This window comes from Dermacentor albipictus, unplaced genomic scaffold (genome assembly GCF_038994185.2).
Source record: "Dermacentor albipictus isolate Rhodes 1998 colony unplaced genomic scaffold, USDA_Dalb.pri_finalv2 scaffold_104, whole genome shotgun sequence".
NCBI lineage: Eukaryota > Metazoa > Arthropoda > Arachnida > Ixodida > Ixodidae > Dermacentor > Dermacentor albipictus.
Genome location: NW_027225658.1, coordinates 76,559 through 98,302, shown reverse-complemented (window position 1 = coordinate 98,302; position 21,744 = coordinate 76,559). Strand labels below are relative to the sequence as shown.

General features: G+C 50.0%; 1 long non-coding RNA gene across 1 annotated transcript in view; it reads right to left on the bottom strand.

Annotated features, from left to right (window-relative positions):
- Positions 1-21,744, bottom strand: part of LOC139053373 (uncharacterized) — a 76,323-nt gene that overhangs the window by 773 nt on the left and 53,806 nt on the right. The gene's annotated exons all lie outside the window — the stretch shown is intronic.

Below are 21,744 nucleotides of genomic sequence, written 5' to 3'. Positions count from 1 at the left end.
TGCCGAAATTTAACACTCCCAAGGTTAGTTTAGTAGTAAAGTACAGATACCCCAGATTGTGGATGGCAAAACGGCGCCGCGGTATCTCAAATGGTAAGAATACCGCTTGATCCACTTTCATCTCCATTAATTTATCATTTCTTTAATTCGATTTGTAAGTACAAATAATTTACCTTATGATGTTTTTCTTGGTGCCCTTGTTTGTTGGTTTCTTATGACATGGTTAATAAAAATCGGGCCCCTCGGCGGCCTTTCTTCTCGATCATTAAATTACGAGAGTCTCGAACCCGGCAACATTGATGCCTTGAGTTACGTTGTGTGCGTTTATCGACCAGTTGCCGTCCCCCAAATAGATCACGGACTCGTGACGCCTGCGACAAAAAAGGTGTTTCACATTCGACGCCTAGGTTCGTGAGGGGTGGCGCTGGCTAACCCTCCCAGGGATAGTCCCTGCAGTAAGCCGCATAGAGTGAATGGTAAACCGGGGTCGCCGCAGTAGCTTAATCGGCAAGAGAATCGCATGTTTGATGCGAGCACGTCGGTTCGTATATCACCTGCCGCCAGTTCTTCATTCATTTTCATTTCGATTTGTTTCTCATTTTTATTTATTGTGTAATTTCCCCTCCGTTGCTCTAGGTGTCCTTGTTTGTTGTCTTATGATATGGTCAACAAAAATGGGGCCCCTCGGTTCCCTTTCGTCTGGTTCGTGATATATATATATATATACACATATGTATATATGTGTTTGTGTGTGTGTGTGTGTGTGTGTGTGTGTGTGTGCGTGTCTGTGTGTGTGTGTCTGTGCGTGCGTGTCTCTCTGTGTGTGTGCGTGTGTGTGTGTGCGTGTCTGTGTGTGTGCGTGCGTGTCTGTGTGTGTATGTGTGTGCGTGCGTGTCTGTGTGTGTGTGTCTCTGTGTGTGTGTGTGTGTGTGTGTGTGCGTGCGTGTCTCTCTGTGTGTGTGTCTGTGTGTGTGTGCGTGTGTGTGTGTGTGTGTGTGTGTGTGTGTGTGTGTGTGTGTGTGTGTGTGTGTGCGTGCGTGCGTGTGTGTGTGTGTGTGTGTGTGTGTGTGGAGAGAGACGTGAAGAAGAGGGAGAAATGGTAGTTTTTGGCAATGAACCCCCCCTCCCCAAATATGTTTCTCGCTACGCCACTACCTTCTTAGTCACCTTGAGCCGCACACGTCGGCTTCCCACTAATGCCAGCGTATCTTCGATATCGCACTCTCCTATCCCTGTATCCAACATGTTTAGTCAGCACGACAAGATTGTTAAAGCATATCGGAAAATTTTCACTAAGTATGTGCCGCGCCGTTTTACGCGTTACCACTATGTGATTGGGCACTCAGTGCAGTAAGATTCCCTTTGCACTACAACAACGGGTACCACAGCAATTAGTTGTCAGCCCCTTTAAATCTTCGTTTTCAATCTTTTCAGAGACTGTTAAGCTGCACGAGTGACTTTCGTAATTCGTAAAAGAAAAAAAAATATCAGTTTCGACGTGAGGGCCAATCAATGAATGTGATGGGCATGATTAAATGAAGTGCAATGTTCGTAGGTGTAGTGGCAGTACCAATTGGAGCAAACGTAAGCAGCCTATGTATAAACGAGCTGTTGCGTTAGACAACCTCTGTTTGAATCCTTTCATCGGACAATCTCATTTTATTTATTTTTAAATTTTATTTCAGTACAAACTCAAGGCCCTCCGTTTGAAGGTATTACATAGAGGGGAAATGCAACATCGCTAAAGGTAGCATGTAACAGGTGACAACAATATGGAAAACAATATAAAAATGAAAGCCAATGTCTTTCTTTGCGAACGGCACTTTTCCGTATCGGTTATGTTTCAAATCTCCTATCTGGGCCAATCCCGCAAATAGTGGAAATCTGGGCTGATAAAATTACATTACTGTCAGGTTTCAGCTCTGTTACTGTTTCGCACTTCTCAAATTTATGTCACAGAGAAATTATGCATGCGGTGTCGTTGTTTTGTTTCCTGGCATTTGTTTGTGGGCCGCCATTCTCAAAATTCTGAGGAATAATTTTGTCAAGAATGTAATCCCTGGTCTGAGCATCTCTCTGTCAGGGACTGAGCATGCCTGATAGTGTCCTATTAAGGAAGGCATCAGGCTTCGCAAGCGCCGGGTAACAACATCTGTGAAAGTATTGTAGTCAACGATCAAAAGCGTCATTGTCTTCCATGATGATGATGGATGGTGGTTAGGTATCAGCACAATGCGACCGTAGCGAAAACTACATGGGAATTTAAAGTCCTCAAAGCGGTGGTTCATAATAGATACGAAAGTGGCACCAATATATTCTCAGAACGCTAGATAAAACTGAACGTGTAACCAGTCTGGCTCTTGGGCCGAGCCAGGCTTGCGGGAAGGTAATGCTCCCTTCGCTTCATCAGCTGACGGTCATGCACAAAGATGGTCAGCTACCTCACGTGGAACCTGAGGGAGCCCACTAAGCACTGTACGAAATCCTCGCGAGCCAAAATCTATTTGCATAGTCGTACGCGCCATGTTTTCAAAATACCTTACAATGAGCGATTAATCAAGAAAGGGACGCTACGTAACAGGAAGTGCTCTTTGGGCCGCCGAACCGAATGCATTCGCCTGTCTAAATAGCGAGTTTCTTTCAAACATGAGAACTACAGGGTGTGCACGCGGATTACGTCTGCGTCGCCGAGCAGCAGCTGACAAAGAGGACGGTGCGATGAGGTGTTGGAAACGGCTCCGTAGCTCACGCTGCCATGACCGCATCCACGGAGTCAGTTGATTGACCCGAAGGGCAACACGGAGCTTCATGGCAGTATCCGCGTGGTCTTTTGACATGCGTAGTCTGAGTGCACGTCCTTCAACTGAACAAGGCAGACAGACACCACTACGCCTTGAGCGCGTCCCATGACTCTGGGGCAGATCTAGAAACAGAGGCGTGCCAGACTTTTGACAAACAAGAGCGCGAGCACGCGTCTTGTAGAACGCGGATGTCTAGACGCCAAGAATTTGCTCATGAGAAAGTTGGGAAGCGAGTTTCAAGCATAACTGGCCTGTGATTGGCAATATAAACAGGGGATGAATCTGAAGTTATCACATCAGATCGGGTGACGTACTGCGCTAAAGTGCTTGGCACATACCTATGGTCTAACCTGCTTCTCGACGCGCCGCGTCGCCATGTCCAGGCAAATCAAGAACCATTAAAAATACGATGTGAATCCAGCAACGAAAAGTGCTGGACGAGGGGACGCAACTCCCGTGCGTTCCAATCAAGGCGACCCCAGCCTGGCCTTGCACATCTGCTCGCGTGTCTAAGACGCAGTTAAAATCCCCAACGAACACCACCTGATGGCCATCCTGGATATACACGTCAAGGCGACGAAAAAAATCAATGCACTTAATGGCCTGCGCCGGTCCATATATACACAGAATACGTCACCTAAATGAAGATAGCCCACAATCAAATGCCGATATCCGCCCTTGCCCCATCATAAGATACATGAAGATTTCACAACCGAGTTCTGTTTAAAATAATAATACCGACTCCACCAGAGCGTGATGCCGCTAAGGTGAAAAAACTGTCAAAGCCATGTATACTCACAATGCATTTGAAATGTTAACAGAGCAGATTGAATGGGTACAGTTCAACATAGGACTCTTTGGTATCAGCAATATCTAAGGCACACGCATTCTGTTGAATTTCGTTTGATATTATGCACCTAAACTGACAAATATTATTCGCGATAAGAAAGGAGAAGGCTACCTTTTAGGCAGGAAAACGTCACACCTTATATCAAACTCGCGAATTTAGAGAATTGAATTTGGTTAAAGCACAGTTGTCACCGCAGCAACTGCAACAGTCTTCTACATTAGTGTCTTTGACCTCAATTTTCGCATCGCACTTTGTGAAGGGACTAAGAGCTGGCCAGAATGTGTTGTGAGAAGCTGATGGAAGTGAAATGACTCTAATTCATAGTGATAGAAACCAGCACGCGGTTCGGGATTTAAGTAGGAATTATAATTTTATAATTTTGTACGAGCAGCATTCCTCGGGATAGTTATTCGGGCGAGTTTCCCACGCTAAGGCGCTAAGCGTGCGGCGCTCGCCTCGCACATGCTTAAAGGGCCCCTGAAACGGTTCGGATAAATTTTGTAGGCGCGTAGGGTACAGCTTAAGTAGAACATTCGCACCACACTTTAAGTGAAGCGTTACGTATAAATGGAGCTGCAAGCGATTAGAAGTTACCCTCCTCCCTAGGTATGCTTTTCCTCCTCAACTCGCTCGCCGAGCGAGCGGCGCTAAGCTCCGCCTTCACTGGTTCAGCGTCACGATGCGACGTCACATCGCTCACTTCCGGTTGTTTAGGAGCACGCCCCCTCCCGCGCGAGACCTCTCCGCTAGCCGCTTGGCCGTCGACCGAGAGCTATCGAAGCAGCGTGCGTTGCGAGCATTCTGTCGTATCGCCGAACGTGTCCGGTACTCCGCTAAAAACAGGCAAGCTGGTCATTTCGGCAAATGACTGGAGGCATAAACTCAAGCTGATGAAGACACTTTAGCGTAGACGTACGTGAGCAGCCTGATCGGTCTGCACGGTCCAGACACTTGCTGGCGCAGCGCTTAACCAGTCAAACAAATCGCTAATATTGCTCTAACCAAGTGTAAAGCATTTTAAACATTTATAAATCAACGTGTTGATGATTGCACTCCTGCAAAAAATACACACCAGCAGCAAAGAATACAATTCGTTGCTGCTACTGTGTATGGTTGAGCTCTGTGCCACCAGGTGGCTGCACCGTGCAGACCGTTCACATTTGCCCTTCTGCTCATCTCGTGGCTCATGCCGGCACAGTCAAGCGGCCAGACCGTGTCCCCTTGCGCTTGCGTTTGCCCTAATACTGGACTTGCGGTTTGCAGGTCGCTAGGTTTGCAGTCCACAAGGCAACAAAATCGAATCATAGTGCTCGCGAAAAGACTGAGACTGACTCTGACAGCGGAGCTCTCGTCAAAATGGAGTACGTTGTAACACAAGCAGACGACACTTGCTGTGTGCCGGAAGTGCTCAAGTGTACTAAAAAACTATTCTTGTGTATTCTCTTTAAGTTATTTTCTTTTTAGAAAACCAAAGTAACTAACATTCCAACTGTTACGAGCATCATTTGTTCACCATAAAGTTGGAAAAATTATCGACCACGCGCCCTGGTCAGCCAATCAGATAGCTCGCCCATGTGACGTAATATGGGGTATTTGCATCATATGGATAGGGGCGGCTTAAAATTCCGCCGAGCAGTGCGCTGCGATCGGCAGCGATGGGTATTTTTAAAACCTTATAATCAATTACACGCTTTACGCAGAGCACTTAGATGCATCAATTAATCATCAGAAGAACCTACTCTAACGACTTGGTACGTTTGTAGAAAACCGCCAAAATCGTTTCAGGGTCCCTTTAAGCTTTTCCTGTAGTCTCTAGAGCCGCTAGAGCTACCTCTCAATCTTTTTTTTCTAGTTTATCAACATAAGAGGGAATTACATATCTTCTCCACGACCGCCCGGAGGGGACCCTCTTAATTTTTTTTTCTTGAAACACTTGTGATTTTGTTTCCTCTATTATTTATGGCCACTAACATGCAGGTCATAAACTACCCGGCTTCTCTAGTTGAGTGCCATGCGTGCTGTTTAACCGAGCTCAGATTGGTCGGCCTTCACTGATCGATGAAGGCACCAGTGTAGGTTAAATGAGGCACACAACTCCCCTCTCCCCAGCGCTTAGGATCGCTGCGTTCCCAGAAAAAATACGAGGTCAGTCACCCCCCCCCCTTTTCGCCCTTCTCATTAGCTCTAGTATAATCACTGTCCAAAGCTGTAGAAAGGGTGAAGACACCACCGAGAGCCGTAAAGGCCGCCTGCTTTGTGCGAGTCTCAGCGCGATAGTGCGACTGAACATTCTGAATTGCCACCCGGGAACGCGGGTGTTCGGACGACAAGAGACAAGGAGACGCGGCGAGCGGATCATAAGACACTCGGAGCCGCTTGGTAAGCGCCGAAAAACTTCCCTGTTTTATTTTTGCACACAAGTGCTAAGCGCTGTTCAAATTTTAAAAAAAATAAATCGTGTACCTAGGCGCGGTCAAGTCCGCGTGCATACGTAAGATGCCAGAAACAAGAGGTTAGGGCAACCGAGAATTGACACTATGTCGTGCAACCTATATCGATAAATGAAAACAAGCAAAAGGCGGACAAATTAACGGATCTCTTACGCATTAAGGGCCATCAGGGCGGTACTTGTCGGCGACAAGGTAGCCTAGCCACCTGCTGCATTATCTTACTGAGCTACGTCTTATGGTCGGTTCTGGTAGTCGGAAGTAAAAATGCGCCCCCTATTTATTTTTCTCTGTTTTTTTCTTCTTTTTTTTAAACGATGGTGTATATGTGTATGATCTCCTCCAGTGCGCTACATCTGCAGGCTTGGAGTGGCACCTGACACCGGCGACAGATGCCGAAAGCGAGTGGGGCTACCCTAGTCAAGGCACAACCCAATTAGGAAGGCCCACTAAGCTTGAACAAGCACACTCCCTCACCAGAACAGCAATTGGCCTCCCTGGTGCATTATTCGGCCACAACCTTACTAATGAAATGATCTCCTCAATAAAATGGCCCTCAGTCTCCAGTGGCTGCGGAGCACCTGACCAAGGCGGCGGTCAGACTTGCAACGCAGGAGAGGATAAGAATATCTGGCTCCGGACAGGCCGCCAATGGAAACTGACCCTTGCAAAGTTTAACGCCCGAACCCTCACGAGTGGGGCAAGCTCAGCAGGACTCTTCGAAGAACTATCAGACATTGTTTGGGATATTATCGGCCTTAGAGAGATTAAAACTGGTGAGGCTTACAGATTGCTGAATAACGGCCATGTCCTCTCCTATAGAGGTCCCCCGGATAAGAAGCAACACGGGCTGGGATTCCTAATCCATAAAGACATAGCGGGCAACGTTGACGAATTCTACAGCATCAACGAGATGGTAGCAGTTGTCGTAATCAAACTCATTAGACTTTTTCATTGGACGAGGAGCGAAGTGCCGTCTGCTTGTTGCGCTGCGTGGCAGACGATCGAGCAGTGTTTTCTGCCATTTGCTGTTGGGAAACCCTTCCACCATTGTATGCGCCACAGCGCATACAATGGCGGATTACGTGCCACAGCGTGCCAAATTACAGGGCAAATTACGTAGCACAGCGCAACCTGTGTTCTAATGTGAGCGAATTCAGCAGAAAAGAAAGAAAGAAAGAGCACGGACAGCGGATAAAGGGAGCCAACACGTGCACAATTTACGCTATGTAGGCTGGTGACTTAGAGAAAAAAAGACTCATTCTTTCCGCTCATGTCCTTTTGTTAATCACGCTGACCTGCTCTACAGAAACCCAAAGCGCACGCTGCGTACGGCTTCTTTTCAGTTATCTGAAGGCTCGCTAAATAACCTATCGCTTCCCTAACACTCTCCCATGTCTTTTTTAATCTCCGGCCACCTTCCCACTCACCCGTCGCCATCCCCTCGTCCGTCAAGCTACAGCGCTTAATTTAATGCGAAGCTTTTTTTGCCTCTTGCTTCGACTTTCCCACTGGTGCTGCTACTTTTGCTGGTGCTGTCTCTGGTACACCGGCTAGGGGGGTGGGTCTCAGAGGGTGTGTACGCGTGACAGAAGCACGGCAGAGAGGAAAGCGACTGGCGAAATCAACTCGTTAGGAACTTTCCCTCCCTACGCACGTGCACAATACCCTCTGAATCTCCCTCGGCGTTGCTAAATTAACCTTCTGACAGCTGTAATTATCCGTTACCACAAGCTAAAGCATTGCAGAAACTGCCGCGCTTACTTCTCTGTTAACGTGCAAGACCAGAGGGAACGAGGAGAAAGGGCGTTAACCTAGGGGCCCGATTTTTATTAATCATATCATGAGAAGCCAACAAACAAAGACACAAAAAAAAAGACAGGGGAATTACTTGTGCTAATGAATTGAATTAAAGAAATGTTAAATTCATGGCAATAAAAGTGGATGAAAAGCTAATTTCTGCAGGTGCGGAATGATCCCATGTCTTCGTATTCTGGGTGCGATGCTCGAAGACGTGGGTTCGTTCCCCACCTGCGGCAAGTTCCTTTTTCATCCATTTTCACGGGCATTATTTTATCATTTCTTTAATTCAGCTAGTAAGTACAAGTATTGTCCCGTATGTTTTCCTTGCTGCTTTTTTGGCTACTCATGATAAGACCAGAGGGAAGACAGATAGAATGGCAGACAGGAGGGGGGAGAGAGGGCAGAGAATGGGTAGAACCAACACAGTTGCGAAAGGAGGGAATAACGGCCTTGCAACTCTTCGCTCGCTGTTTCAATACAAGAGGGAGGGAGGGAGACAGATAGGGAGAGGGTGATGGGAGAAGGCAAGGAAGCGCTACTACTATAGACACGAATGTGTTTGCAGGCAAACGGTATAAATTTAAGTTCAAGCTACGACAAGGTATAGGTTTCTGCTATCTCTGAAAGATAAACACGGTATAAACGCCAGATTTTTCAGGCGGACAACTTACGGAGGCCGTACAAACGCAGAGTCTGATTAAAGCGCACCGTACGGTCTATAGCTAGGCGACATTACGTAAGCGGTCGCAGGTCCAATCAGCACTATATATATATATATATATATGTATATATATAAATATATATATAAATATATATATATATATATATATATATATATATATATATATATATATATATATATATATATATATATATATATATATATATATATATATATATATATGCGGCTATGCGATTTCTAGAGGTCGAGGGTCTGATGCTGGTCGCGCCAGCCGCGCTTTAGACGAGGGCGAATTAAAAAAAAAGAACTCACGTGCACTTAGAATAAGGAACACGTTCAACAACATCACAGTGTTAAAATTGATCCGCAGTACGCCACAACTGCGTTCCTAATAACCCGATTGCGGTTTTGGCACGTGCAGCTCCGTAATACAAATAAAGTTATATACTCGTGACACGATTTGATGTGCCATTCGGGGAAATGACAAGGCTCAATCCACTCAGAGGTTATTAAAGGGCCCCTGAAACGGTTCAGACAAATTTTGTAGGCGCGTAGGGTACAGCTTAAGTAGAACATTCGCACCACAATTTAAGTGAAGCGTTACGTATTAATGCAGCTGCAAGCGATTAGAAGTTACCCTCCTCCCTAGCTATGCTTTTCCTCCTCAACTCGCTCGCCGAGCGAGCGGCGCAAAGCTCCGCCTTCACTGGTTCAGCGTCACGATGCAACGTCAGATCGTTCACTTCCGGTTGTTTAGGAGCACGCCCCCTCCCGCGCGAGTCCTCTCCACTAGCCGCTTGGCCGTCGACCGAGAGCTATCGAAGCAGCGTGCGTTGCGAGCATTCTGTCGAAGCGCCGAACGTGTCCAGTACTCCGCTAAAAACAGGCAAGCTGGTCATTTCGGCAAATGACTGGAGGCATAAACTCAAGCTGATGAAGGAACTTTAGCGTAGACGTACGTGAGCAGCCTGATCGGTCTGCACGGTCCAGACACTTCCTGGCGCAGCGCTTAACCAGTCAAACAAAGCGCTAATATTGCTATAACCAAGTGTAAAGCATTTTAAACATTTATAAATCAACGTGTTGATTATTACACTCCTGCGAAAAATACACACCAGCAGCAAAGAATACAATTCGTTGCTGCTACTGTGTATGGTTGAGCTCTGTGCCACCAGGTGGCTGCACCGTGCAGACCGTTCACATTTGCCCTTCTGCTCATATCGTGGCTCATCCCGGCACAGTCAAGCGACCAGACCCTGTCCCCTTGCGCTTGCGTTTGCCCTAATACTGGACTCGCGGTTTGCAGGTCGCTAGGTTTGCAGTCCACAAGGCAACAAAGTCGAATCATAGTGCTCGCGAAAAGACTGAGACCGACTCTGACGGCGGAGCTATCGTCAAAATGGAGTACGTTGTAACACAAGCAGACGACACTTGCTGTGTGCCGGAAGTGCTGAAGTGAACTAAAAAACTATTCTTGTGTATTCTCTTTAAGTTATTTTCTTTTTACAAAAACAAACTAACTAACATTCCAACTATTACGAGCATCATTTGTTCCCCATAAAGTTGGAAAAATTGTCGACCACGCGCCCTAGTCAGCCAATCAGATAGCTCGCCCATGTGACGTAATATGGTTTCTTTGCATCTTATGGGTAGGGGCGGCTTAAAATTCCGCCGAGCAGTGCGCTGCGATCGGCAGCGATGTGTATTTTTAAAACCTTATAATAAATTACACGCTTTCACGGAGTAAGACATATAGGAGGTGAAACTTCCGTCAGCGCGAGCGAGCGCGGGCGACCAGATAAAGTCACAATTGTTGCATGCGCCGACGCTGCCGACGCTACCCTATGCAGTGGCGGCACCATGCGGCGCGTCGTAGAAGCCGCAGGCTTCTACGACGCGCCGGTCAAAAAAAATTACCGACGATTACGTTACTTCCTAATGCGAAATTTGAGCGCAGCAAATAAGCTGTTTCACCTTTTCGATAGATTGAGGCAAAGAAATCGAGCAACACATGTATGCGCTATCACAGAATTTTTTTTTATTTTTCACACGTATTCTTTTAACAAAGACTCCATTAACAGTTCTTGACAGTCATGAAGGGAGCTTTGTGGTCGGAGAAATAGACTGATATATGTTCGACTTGGTACACCAATGCTTGATTCTCAAAGACGAGATCTATACAAGTGCCTCGCGAGGTTGTCACAGCCGTGGGACGCGTTACGAGCGAGAGGAACGGGATGTTCTCCCGCATAAGTGTTAGGAAATTGCTGTTTGTCTTTATGTCAACATTAAAGTCCCCCACTACTAAAATCGGTGTGGATCGATGGACGGTTAATGCGAGTTGCAGGAAGTGCACGACGTCTTTCGTGAGTGCGGTAGCGGACTCACGAAAGCGGTATCAGTCGGTCGCTGCTAGCGCTGGGGGGATGAAAGGGGGGCGGAGCTGGTTATGAGGCCGACGACAACGCGAAACCCAGGAACGGACGCCAAAGAGCCATTTGTGTAGCCAGCCCTCCTCCACAGTCTCTCCTCCTCCCTTCCATTATCCTCCCTCGCCCGGAGAGCCGACAGCGCGCATGCGCGGCGGCGGAGCAGCGGCGCATGCGCGGCGGCGGAGCGCGGCGGCGGAGGCGAGCTGGTTACGAGGCCGACGACAACGCCGACAACGCCGCCGACGACGACGACGACGACGACGCGAAACCCAGGAACGGACGCCAAAGAGCTGCGCTCTAAAACAAAAAGGTCAGGTCAAAAAAAAGCAGCGCCCGGCAGGCGGTTCGGCAGCTCCGGCGCTCACTCCGGCGGCGCCCGCTCAAAGCAGACGACAAGCAGACGACACGGGTGTTTGCTTCAGCGGGCACGCCGTAACCGAACTGCGTAGGTGCGCGCACTCAATAAAACTGTTTTGTTGTGTGCCGATCAAAAAAAAGCAACACGTGTGGCAAACTTCCGCTAATCTTCCTATTATCGCCAAGCAGCTAGGGCAACTAGTTTTCGCGAGTCTTATAAAAAAGAAATGGAACGGAAACACATGCGCGGCGGCATCCTTCCTAAGTGCACCCCTGTGAGCACTAGAGCGAGAAACAAGCGGTCGTCCTTTGAGCGATTAGGAACGATATAGCCATCAGTTTCGCAAGCGCAAAAAGCCGAAAACCGCCCGCCACGGAGCAAGATAGCCCTGGCTACAACCAGAAGCTACGTATCATCTGATAGCTGTCATGGAAAACGCGTTTTATTTTTTACTGTGCTCAAATGGCTGAAGCGTAGCAGCAGTTGCTTTTCGGGCTACAAGCGGTAAAGAAGCGCGCGAGAGTGCCCTCAGTAGAAGTCAGGCGCGCGCGGCCGAACGGGAGCAACACTCGACCGGTTGCCCTGGCAACCGAAACAGCGGTAATTTCTTCCTATGCCGCCAGGTGCCGCCAGCATGAAAATATATACGCGGGCTTGTGACCTTTTCTGGTCGCCGCAAACAGCGGAGTTTCCACTCCTATATTTCTTGCTCCGTGCACGCTTTACACAGAGCACTTAGATGCATCAATTAATGATCAGAAGAACCTACTCTAACGACTCAGTACGTTTGTAGAAAATCGCCAAAATCGTTTCAGGGTCCCTTTAAGAATGGAGCGCCACAACGCCTCAAGCAAACACCTCTTCCTGTGTGCTCCATTTAGTACGCATACAAACAGAAGTGTTGCCCCTAAGGTAAGGCTTGACATCAACTCACGACTCCCGTAATGAACCAAACGTTGAATAAATTAAACGTCTCCGTCAACATCGCCACAAATTATGGTCAATCAAAGCAAACAGCAAAGCAAGCTTCGCTTACATCTATTGCCACAGTGCGCGGGATCCGCACATGTTTTTTTTTTTCTTTTTATGTTTCTTGATCTACAGCCGAGAGCGACCTCACGTGACCTCACCTTAATAACCTGATCTAACCTGCCGAGGATGACAAGGCCACCTTTGTCGAAGGTAGACCCTCCTATCCAAATGTCATCCCGCCTTTCTGAGGCGCTTTATGCCTATTTATAACTTTTATACCAAAGCGTAGCACTAAATCTGTCGCCTCCTTGATATTGAAGCAGTGAGCAGTATTATTGAACCGTTCCGCAAACGGGTGAAAGTATTGGAAATTTATTATAACTTAAGTTCACGATACTCATTTTTTTTTTCATGTGTACTTTCGCTCCTAACGCACTCTTTTCCCCCCTGAGTTTGTTACAGCTGTGACGAAGAAGTGCGCTGTGCGAGCTACGCATCACCAGCGCTACGCAAGTGGGGCTCGTGCTCGGCGTGCTTCCTGGTGCGTGACTGGCTAAGCCTACGCTGAGGAGTCTTCCTCTTGGCGTCAGTCGTGTCTTGCACAGCCGTGTCAGACTTCTTTCTCATAATTGGTGCAGGTTTGCTGCGTATCGTGCAAGTATGGAATTCAACCCGCAGCCGGACTCTCCATGTTATTGCTTTGTTGCTTTACTCCAGTTATATTGTACATTGCTTTAGGTTGGGATTTCCTCTCCTGTCGCGAAACTGTCATTGATTTCTATCGTGCAGAAGTCGCCATTTCTTCGCTTGACAATGCCATATTTGACGACGTTCACATACCTCCGCATATACATCCGTTGTGGCACCTGTGCCCTGTTCAGTTGCCCCCGACTCTACCGTACTCTTCACACCTTCCACTGCTTTCGTTCATCGCCACCTCTCATCACACCGAACTGGGATGCTTGTCCTTCAAGCTGGTGCGACTCACCTTCCTGTAATATACAACCACTTCCCTTTCCCGATTACGTTGCTTCGCTGTGAATCTCTCGGCACTGTGACGCCTTACGACAACCGTACCACGTTGAAACTTGCTGTTGCATACACAAAAGTCAACAGCCTCTACTGTAGTGCTATAACAGCCACATCACCTGAATACGTTTACAGCCACATCATCGACGACGCCTTAAATCTGCTCCTTCTCATCCAAAAATTTCTCCCTGTTTTTGACAGCCACAGCACTTCTCTGGGCCGAACGAAGACTGCATGTCACCGGATTGACACCGGTGCTCACTTTCTGCTAATGCAGAGACCATACCGAGGCCTCAAATGGAACACGTGGTAGTGTTATTTGGGTGATGTAGTAGTGTTCGCGCCAGATTTTCCTACTCCCCATCGTCACTTGTAGCCGGTATTGCGTTGTCTCAGTGACGTTGGCCCCCAAATAAACTCTAAAGAAAAATCCCTTTGGTGCGCACAAGCTCACCATTCACGGACATGTCATGCCGAAGGAAGGGGTTCATCCCTGATGCCGCCAAGCTGCGTACTGTTAAAGAATTCCCGAGATCCACGTCTCAAAAGTACTTCCCCGTTTTCATTGCCCTCTGTTGATACTTCCGCCGCCACATTCGAAATTTCGCTTCGATTATGGCACCATTGACAGAGCTTCTACGGAGAGTCCTCAATCTTTCGGCGTGGTCCCCGCCTTGCGACGATGCCTTAGCCATACGTCGCCTGCTCACAACACCACCGATAATGCGCCAATTCGATCCAGCTGTTCCCACGGAAATCCATACGGATACCAGCGGTGTTGGTCGTGGTGTTTCGCACGCCCAGCGAAAGCCCGGCTACAATGAACATGTTGTTGCTTACACGAGCCGCACTGTCACGAAAGCTGAAGTCGATTATTCAGTCACGCAAAAAGAATGTCTAGCGATTACCTGGTCGATAACGAAATCTCGTCCATAGCTGTACGGCCCGTCCTTCGTTGTCGTTACCGATCACCACGACCTGAGCTGGTTGTCGTCCCTCAAAGATCCGTGCGGTCGCCTATAGCGCGGTGAAAACTGAGCCTCCAAGAGTACGACATCCGCTTCGTCTACCGCTCAGGCAAGGAGGACGCCGTTGCCGATGCTCTTTCGCACTCGCCTACCCACGCTGAAATCATCAGTGTCTACATCCTAGATGAACCACCTGATCCTTTAGCGTTCGTCAAGATGACTTTGGAGCAGCCAAGGACTCCAGTATATCATCTTTGATAGATTTCGCCTATGATACGCCTGCACGCCCGCCATTCCGAGCCCTACGCCGATAAGCATCGCATTTCGCCATGCGCGACAAAATGGTTGGTATAGTACTACTACGGCATCTCCGCGCTGATGTATGCGCCGCTATTCCCCGCCAGTCGTTTGTGCGCAAACGCTGGTATCTTCACGCCGTACGCCAGACTACTTCATAGGCTTTATTGGCGCGGTAGGTATACGCAATTGTGCAAACGTACATTCGCTCCTGCACAGAATGTCAACGCTGCAAGCCTTATCCTTGTCGCTTCTCTGGACCAATGCAGACTTTGCAGTGCCTTTCGCGACCCTCTGACGGGGTTGTGATAGACATATACGGGACTCTGACATACACAGCTGCTGGCATTCACTGGGTCATCGTGCCTATAGACCACCTCACGAGGTATGCAGAAACGGCCGCTTTGCCAGCTGCGACGGCTCGTGACGTAGCCTCCACCTTGCTTCAACGGTTGGTTCTACGTCTCCGACACTTCATGCGAACTCCTCAGCGACCGAGGCCGCGTCTGTCTCGCCGATCTCATTCGAGAACTTTCCGTTGAATGCCGCATTATTCGTCGCTGTGCCACCGCATATCGCCCGCAAACAAACGGCTTGAGAAAGCGCTTTACCCGAACTCTTGGCGACATGCTTTCGATGTATGTCGACTCCAACCACACCGACTGGGACTTCGTCCGTCACCGAGTCACGTACGCCTACAATACGGCACCCCAGGCAAAGACGGGCTTTTCTCCCTTCTTTCTACTACACGGCCGAGAACCGTCGTTCCCCATTGACACTATTCTTACTTACCGTCGCGAATTGTCAAAGGGTGCAATGGTTTCCGAAGCCTCCCGATATACAGAAGAAAGTCGACCATTAGCATACTCACTTACAAGGCAAGAACAGGCGCTGCAGAAATTGACGGTTTGCAAAAATGCTGTTGTTTATGCTCGAACACGCCTGTCACGTGCGCCCTATATAGCTGCCATCCACAATTCGCCTTTTTCATGGCGCGACAGCGCATGACCTCTGTCCAAGCGGATTAGTCGCGAAAACACTTGTAAGGGTCGAGTGCGTGGCCGGACGTCGGTAAGTCACCCGAAAAAAAAAAACGCGCTCGGACGCGCGCTGCTAAAGCACTCGTGTCGTGTACGGTGTTGAAATTCTACTGGTAGCTCGACGTCGGTGCGGTGCCGAAAACATGCGAAGCATGAGACTGCAACTAATCCGGCAGGGCTTCGTCCGAGTCATCCGGTCTGCACCGTGAGTCGGGTAGTTGCCGTCTTTCATTGATGGCTAACAAATTTAACGAAAAAGCCGTGCGTTACACTTGGACGACAGTTAATTAGATCAAGCCGCTTAGGAAGCATTCTTGCAACGTCGGTCCTCACTTGCTGGTGGTGGCTGCGCGTACCTGACTTCACGTACTCTGTTAGGAATGGCCGTACGGGGTGGCAACGTGCCAGCTTTCAGCCCACTGCACGTGTTCCAATCCAACCAGACGAGGTGCACTTCAGAGAACTGCGGACGACCGGCAGCCACGTGGCGCGCGGTCAGCTCAGGTATGTGGTACTCGGCCGCGCCACCTGGGACAAAGCAGAGTTCTACGAAGCCCTCTGACGTCAGCTCCGGACATTTGCACCTGTGTGTGTGTGTGACACGAGTATTGAGCCCGCCTCCTCGAAAAGGTCGGGTCATCTTCGGTGACGTCGAACGATTGCTGGACGAACGTTTCCGTTCGCTTGGAACCAAGAGCTTATAAGCAGCGTTTGCCGGCTGCTAGAGTGTGCTGATCGTCCGGAGCTGAGTACTCGTTGTCATGCTAGAAATGTACTAGTGAGCTGTGTGCTCGTAAGCTGTTTGCTGTATGTTGGTCTTGCAGGCTCCAAATGGGAGTCGCGCTAGGCTGCCAATGTATGTTGCTTAAAATGTAAATAATGTAAATAAATCCTGTTCACCGAGTTCCTCTCTATGACCTTCAACTCCTTCAAATGGTAGCAGCGGCGAGGTCGTCCGACGACTACTACATCTGGTTGACAGCGGTGGGATCACCCGACGAATCTAATAACTCGTAAGGCGCGGTAACACAGGATCGATACGCGACCGACAAGACGCTCATGCCAAGGATTGACCGACTATTGTGGGTCGCCGAAACGGTCTGATCATACCAGGCCTACAGCGACGCAACCAACGAGCGCTAATTGTCGTATTGCGACGCGCTTTCTTGTCGACGGCCCCGGCAAAATCAGCGTGCCGACCATCGCTCGACCGAACCCCGCGCGATCGCCCGTCGAACCGACAATAACAATAGCGACAGCGTCTTCGCTTGTATGCATAAATATTCGTACTGAAAATCAACCAAAGACGCCTGCCAAGTTTAAATGCACAAGCTTCAACCATATCAAGCCGTGCCCACGAAGTTTGAGCAATGTCGATCCTGTTCAGCGAAGGCAAAGCCTGCAACCGTCGAGTTCGTTGACCCTCTAACAGTGGACCTGAACTGAACTGTAGGCAGTTAGGTCGAACGAAATTGCTTATAAAGCGATGTTCTGGCCTTAGCGATTTGAAATCAACTATACTTCACTTCGCATGACGCGCACACAATGAGCGGCTAGTGGCGATACAGCGCTGAGCCAACATCTGTGATATATGTATCTCGATCACAGCTGCCATTGCTTAAGTGGTTCGGCCGCTCATATTAACGCCTCTCAGAGTGTTACAACACCGCACATAGGCACAGATATGTAGGTTTTGAGGAGGAGGAGGAGGAATAAACTTTTATTGCAGAACCAGCACTTTATGATGGCCGGGCCTACGCCTCCCACGAAGGGACGTCGAGGGCTTGCCTCGCCGCCGCCTCGCGGGCGTGCTGGGTCGCCCAGGTTTGGTCGTCGAGGGTGGAGCTCCGCAGAGCCTCATGCAACCTCGACGAGAGAGTCGTGGTGTTAGTCTGTGCGTACTGTGCTGGGCACTCCCATAGCATATGCGAAAGCGTAGCCGGGTGAATTCCACAGCACCGGCAGTTGGGGGTAGTGTAGACGTCCGGAAATATAAGGTGGAGGCGGGCGGGTGAAGGGTACGTGTTTGTTTGTAGTAGACGCAGGGTGGTAGCCTGCGCCCGGCTGAACTTTGGGTGAGGCGGGGGGAAGATTCGGCGACTCAGGTAAAAGGTCTTAACAAGATCGTTATAAGTTGTCAGACTGTCCCTGGTGTCCAACTCATCTCCAGTGACTCCGGCGCGGTTGACAAGGCCTCGCGCAATGGAGTGGGTGACCTCGTTGAGATTGGGGAGGTGTGGGTGGACAGGGCCCGCATGGGCCGGGATCCATGTTAGGGAGATGATGCTGTCTTTAGAATGTGGTGCCTGGCAGAGGATGCGAAGAGCTTGGGGACAAATACGCCCTTTGCTGAAGTTAATAACGGCTGAGCGAGAGTCGCACACTATGGTGTGACAGGTGGGATCTAAAGTGGCCAGGGCGATGGCCACTTCTTCAGCCGTCTTTGCAGTGGGGGTAGTGACGCTGCAGGCATGGTGTAGGGCTCCATCACGTGTGGCAACGGCCACAAATCGTGTGCCATGGGAGTATCGGGCTGCATCAACAAATGTGACGCCAGGTACGTTGGCAAGGGCTTTTATGATAGCTCCGGCCCGAGCTTGGCGCCGGGCCCTGTTATATTCAGGGTGCATATTCCTAGGGATAGGGTCTATGTAGATCCAGCTACGGATGTCGGTCGGGATCGGTTGTTTGGGGCCCTGTTGCTGATGGTAGGTGAAGCCAAGCGTGGACAGAATAAAGCGCCCCGTTTCAGTATGGGTGAGCCGCTCAAGCTGAGAGCGTTGTTGGGCTTCAATGAGTTCGGAAAGTTTGGTTGAACTCCCAGTTGGTTGAAGAGTTCAGTGCTGGTGCAATGTGGGAGACCAAGTGCTTGCTTGTAGACCCCTCGTATGAGGGTGTCAAGCTTGTTCTGCTCAGCCCGGTACCAGTTGAGGTACGCAGCAACGTAGGTGATGTGGCATATGACAAAGGATTGGACGAGTCGGAGAAGGCTTTCTTCTTTGAGTCCTCCTCGACGGTTAGATATACGTTTAAGAAGTCGTAGGGTGTTTTGAGATTGGGCACAGATCTTGTTGAGAGCCTAGGCGTTGGAGCCGTTGGTAGAGATGGTGAGACCAAGAACCCGGATACTAGGGACGTTTGGGATAGGACTGCCATCTTGAAGGCGCAGGGTGATGGCGTCACAGGGTCGGTGATCAGATTGGTGTTTGGGAGGGCGACCCCGCTGAATGGGCTTGTATAACAGAAGCTCCAATTTAGCCGGCGAACATTGCAGTCCAGTCCCTTGGAGATAGGCTTCAACCGTGTCAATCGCCGTTTGGAGGGCCGATTCCACTTGACCATCACTGCCTCGGTACGACCAGATGGTGATGTCGTCGGCGTAGATGGTATGGTTGATATTGTCGACTTGCTGTAGCTGCTTGTGTCATAATATATGGTACGCGGGAGTGCGAAGCATAAACACATGAAGACAGTGCGCCGTGCGGTGGCGAAGAGGACCATCATCATCATCGACATCAACTTGGGAGCGCCGGCAGTGGCGCCTCAAAAAGCGTGGCGCGAGAGTGTGGCCCGTGGCCCGTGGCGTGAGCAGTGCGCGAGGCTCGGCGGTCGACGGAAAGCAGCTTCCTCGCTGGGCGTCTGGCCCATAGGAGCTATCGCCGACCGCGCCAATACGCCACGCCCGGCTGTCGCCCGCTGTCGCCCGCTGGGAGGTTACCTCGCCCCACTCTTCCGCTGGGCACTGGTCCAGGAGGGCTGGCGGTCCGGAACCAGGGCACTCGAGCGTTCGGGTGAGCGGCCACAGGGCTACCCCGCCAGCTGTGGACGCGACCCGGTGACTGCGGCCGGCTACCTGAGTGCCGCGAGGCGGTCCGACCCGGCCGTCCAACCCGGCCGTCCGACCCGGCCGTCCGACCCGGCCGTCCAACCCGGCCGTCCGACCCGGCCGACCGTCCCGGCCGTCCGACCCAGCTGTCCGACCCGGCCGTCCTACACGGCTGTCCGACCCAGCTGTCCGACCCGGCCGTCCTACACGGCTGTCCGACCCGCCGACCGGCACGGTTGTCCGACCCCGCTGGCCGGTACCAGTTCAACGAGGCCCCAGACACGGCGACACACGCTTACGCCGGAACTGTAGGCCAAACATAATCCACCGCCCCATAGATAGAGTGCATGTCGCCTATGAGGCATTTTGATACATTGTCACGTGTGTGTGCCGTTATCTGAGTTGTGTGCGTCAATACATGTCTGATGTGTGTTTTTTGCTTTGGCGTGCTGCTTCTCCCTTTTTCTGGAGTGATCCGGCCCAATAACATCACAAACTGGCGAGCTTGCCAGGATTCACTCGTGAATACAGTGAAAGGGGGCAGTTTCGCTTGAGCGCAGACACACATTAGTAGACGGCACCATGGATTTAGAGAAAATCACGGCTATAGGACTCCAAATAGGATTGTCAGGCGCAGAACTTCGCAGATGGATTGAGGCCGAACAGGCAAAACAAAGGGACGAGAGAGCTGCGGAGCGAGAGGCAGCGAAAGAAGCTGCTGAATTAGCGCGCTTAGCTGACGAGAGGCAGCGTGAGATCCTCCAGCTAAAGCTGCAGCTTCAGAAAGGAGCTCGCAATGTGCCGGCAGCTGCTTCTGAAATTTTGACTGCGCCCAGCACCTCCTCGTCATCCCTCAATCCACAGAAGTTACTTGCTTTGTTCGACGAGAAACGCGATGACTTACACGCGTATATACAGCGATTTCAGCGCGTAGCGACAGGGCAGGACTGGCCACAAGAAAAATGGGCTCTTGCTTTGAGCATGTGTCTGTCTGGGGAAGCGCTAACTGTGATCGGTCGGATGACTGCCACCGATTCATTAGATTACCCAAAGGTAAAGAAAGCTTTGCTACAAAGGTTTGAATTCACGGCTCAAGGCTACCAAGAGAAGTTTCGTAAAACACGAGCAGTAGAGGGCGAAACTGGAAGACAGTTAGCAGCAAGAATTTCAGCCTATTTTGACCACTGGATTGAGATGGCTAATGTGCCTAAAACATATGAAGGTCTACGAGATCACATGATCTCTGAACAGTTTCTGCGTTGTTGTGAGCCAAAGCTAGTAATTTTCTTGAAGGAGCGAGAGTGCAAATCCCTTGACGAACTTGCTAGCTTGACGGATCGCTTTCTTGAAGCGCAGAACTGGACAAACCTAGGAAAGGGTCCCGATAACGCAAAGGATTCTGGTGGAAAGAACATTGAAGCTCCGAGGAAACCGCAACTTATGTGCACCCTTTGTCATCGGTTTGGACATTTGGCTCCTGACTGCTTTGCCCCACCTAAGCGTATGCTGAAGTGTGAGTTGTGTGACAGAACGGGACATACAGCTGAAAATTGCCGAACTGGGTACGGGGACAACAAACCAAGTTCAGCGTGTGCACTCGCCAAAACTCAACCAGTCCCAACTCGTCCAGTGAATGGATCAAAGCGTCCAGGAAAGAAGACTCGCCGATCAAGCGACAGCGATGACAAGAACCCTGGGACTGCTATAACTTTCCTCATTGACGGGATGCCAGTGGTTGAAGGCCGGCTGCTAGGAAGAAGTGTTCGTGTATTACGAGACACCGGTTGTAATACCGCAATTGTAAGACGAGAACTCGTTCCAGAGGTGTATATGACGACAAGAACGAGCAAAGTTGTTCTTCTGGACGGCTCAACAAGCCACCTACCGGAAGCTGTCGTACAAATGAACACGCCGTACTTTACAGGAGAATTAACCGTGGCATGTATGGACGAGCCCCTCTACGACGTAATTCTGGGAAATCTTCCAGGCGTCAGAGGACCATACGATCCAGACTCTGACTGGAAGCACCCCGCTGCTCCCAACGCTGAGTCGTCGTCGATAGGGATGAAGCGTAATAAGGCGCCTAGGAAGCCTCACCATGTATCGAGCGTGGCTGAAGCAAATATTGAAGAACAAGAACAAGGCAAGATTCGTCCCTTGTGCGTTCCAACGATTGTCTTACGTGACGTAACAAAAGACGAACTCATTGAAGAACAGCGGAAAGACCCGACGCTGAAAC